This window comes from Orycteropus afer, unplaced genomic scaffold (genome assembly GCF_000298275.1).
Source record: "Orycteropus afer afer isolate SDZICR_OR568_19922 unplaced genomic scaffold, OryAfe1.0 scaffold00846, whole genome shotgun sequence".
In the NCBI taxonomy this organism is placed as follows: domain Eukaryota; kingdom Metazoa; phylum Chordata; class Mammalia; order Tubulidentata; family Orycteropodidae; genus Orycteropus; species Orycteropus afer.
Genome location: NW_006922433.1, coordinates 164,673 through 167,681, shown reverse-complemented (window position 1 = coordinate 167,681; position 3,009 = coordinate 164,673). Strand labels below are relative to the sequence as shown.

General features: G+C 37.5%; 1 pseudogene; it reads right to left on the bottom strand.

Annotated features, from left to right (window-relative positions):
- Window positions 1–216: 216 nt before the first annotated feature.
- LOC103212087 lies at window positions 217–1,695 on the bottom strand (annotated as a pseudogene).
- Window positions 1,696–3,009: the final 1,314 nt, after the last annotated feature.

Genomic DNA, 3,009 nt, shown 5'->3' with positions numbered 1-3,009 from the left:
CAACCAAAGTCCTCATTTCTACAACATTCATTTACAAAAGAAATAATGTTCAACACAGCCCAACAAAACATTCTTGGTTTTCTTCATATTGAAGTCCCCCCAAAAAATCATCTTCTAATGGGGTATTTTCTACATAAAATACAGTTCTTCATTTTTATAATTCACCCAAAACTGTATGAGCGATCACAAACATTTCTAAAGCTGTCAGGAAATCCTTCACACATCATCATTGTCTGATGTGTCACTGCTACTTGTCTCTGTGTCATCATTCTCAATAGTGGGTTTGAAAGTGCTGTTTTTCCAGGGTCCAAACTTGAAGTCACAGATCAGGCCATTTTTCAAAATCTCATTTTTCCTCAGACCATTCTTCTGTAACTGTTCACTAATAACTTGGAATTCTCTCATTTCATCCTCAGTTAAGGGAGCACATGTTTCATCATTTTCATTATCTTCTTGCCAGCCCATCTCCTTTAACAACCTGTGTTCTGCCTCAAGTGAACTTGAAAGAACATCAGTTTGTGGAACAGTTGAAGACTGAATAATTTGTTGAGAAATCACTGAGGCATTGCCATTCCCTTGTGGAATTTCATTTTCATCAAAGTTTGGGTTTATATCCCTCTCTTTGTGAGTACTATTGCTGTTATTCAAATTAAATGAGTCATCATCCTTCTCTGAGCCAGCATGGCTTTCATCTTCATGTTCCTCTTCTACTCTGTCCCTTTTCAATGCTTTCAAAAGTTCACTCTTCTTATCAGTATGCATTCATGTCAGTTTGGTTAGACAAGGCTGCTGATTAAGTTTGTCAACAGGTGAAGAGGAATTTGAGCGATTACACTCTCACTGAATTTGTTGATGGACTAAAATTCTTGGCAGTTGATTTGAAAGTTAAAGTTGCCAACACTATATGTAGACTCATGAGAGAAAGAAGTTCCTACTTTATTTTCTTTAGTTTGGCTTTTCCATTGTGCAGGTTTTGTAGGTGGAGCAGCAGGTTTAGGGACTAAGCCTTTATAAACACTTGGACCGGTCCCATTCTTAACTGGTTGTGACTGAAGACTTCCCATTACTAGGAATCCAGATAACTGTAAGTCTTTTTTGTATTACCTTTCTTAATGACCAGCCTTCTTGGAGTTCTAGATTTAGGATTCAGAGGATATTCTAAGAGAGGAGCTTGGGACATTTTTTTGGTTGGGTATGTGTGTGTCTGGGCATGTAGGCCCCATACGCCTGCAGCTAAAGATTTATTCTGATTTGGTTCTCTCTCATACTCAGGATTTAAAGATGGAAAATCCTCAGCCTCAAATTGTTTTCTTTCTCTCTTGTCTGCTTTCCTCCAGTTTCATTATCAGGTATGTTATTTTCATGTAGTTCTTGGCTTTTTCCAGAATGGAAAATACTACTACGAGAACGGGAACTTCCACCATGATATTCCCCTCGGTGATTTATATTCTCAGTACCATTTCTTCCATGTGTACACCATCCATTCTTTTCTTTCCTTCTAAAATTACCTCCATTAGGACATCCAATACCAGAATCAAAGCCATCTGAAGAGTTGTGCCATCGACGATTCACATCGTAATGATTTTCTGTTCATGAAAAGCTTTCAGAACGTTTTTCAAAATTCAATAAGGACTTTGTTGATGATGGTGGATTAGGAAAATTAAGCCAGGCTGGAGCAAGGTCATGCTGCACCATTTAGGTCCAGTCTTTCCAACTCAGTGAAACAAGGTTTCAACACTATATGGCAAGTCCAAATTCCAACAGGACTGCACAGGAAGGTGTTGATATTTCCCCTGTAATCCTTATGTTTTCCAGGCTTTTTTTTTTTGTATCCTCTGAAATAATTTCCAAGTTCTTTGAAGGTACTTACCCTATGACTATTTGACACAGAGTTACTTCAAGTCAGCTACCCATACTTCTGTAAAGTTTTCATATGGCTATCTCCAGAATTAGCCATGTTCCTTGGATTTGAGATTATAAAGTCTTCTGAGGACTGTCTTCTTTATTATTCCATGTACTTGTTACTCTTGTACTTATCCATTCCACATGAAATATCCAATTTATGAGCCAAAAATCAAAAACAAAAACAAAAAGAAAATTTCACATCTGAAGAACATTCCTCAACATGAGCATATATAAGGAGACATATAGCTATCTCAATACTACCACGCTGCTGGGAAACTGCGACATCTTAAATTTCCACGAAAATAAAAGATAAAAGGAAAAAAACTCTGTATTCTTTCAAGGTCTTCATTTAGAAAAGCTGTCCCATTGTGACATGAAAAAGACCTGGATCAAAAATTCCTAAAACTTTCAATAAAGGTTAAAGTAAACTACTATGAAACTTCAGCAATATTTAAACAGTAACTTGAAACTGCTGAAACTACTCAGTAAGCAAATCAAACATACCTTACAGTTTTGGCTGAAGAACACCAATAGGGGGCAGAAGGTAAGAAGCAAAAATTCCACCAACTGAAATACTTTAACCAGTTATATAATGCGTTTGAACCAAAATACTGAAGAAGTGCCTGTTCTCTTTTTTAAGTAGCTTGTTGAATTTTTCACTATTACCAATTCACTTTAAAGATGATTCTTGCCAATTTTAATAAACTTCTGAAGCAAAAATATCCAAAACCATTGTAATTCAAAATGGCCACTTCAAATATCTGGGCCTTTTACACACAAAAAAGCTAGAAGATGATCTTCATATCTGAGTAATTCAATCACCTTCTGCTCCACCAGAGGTGCCCCTGGTCTGGGAGTGCCGCTGCACTCGTAAATTCTCTAAAATTGCTTAGGGAGCTCTGGTAGCATAGTGCCTAAGGAACTTGCCTGCTAACAAGAAGATTGGCAGTTCAAACCCACCAGCCACCCCTCAGAAGGAGGGTTGGGCAATCTACTTCCACAATGATACTTCCTCAGAAACCCAAGGAGGGGTTGAAGTGAGTCGGGTCCGACTGGACAGCACATAACAACAACAACAACAAAAATTGTTTAAAAGTTTAACTG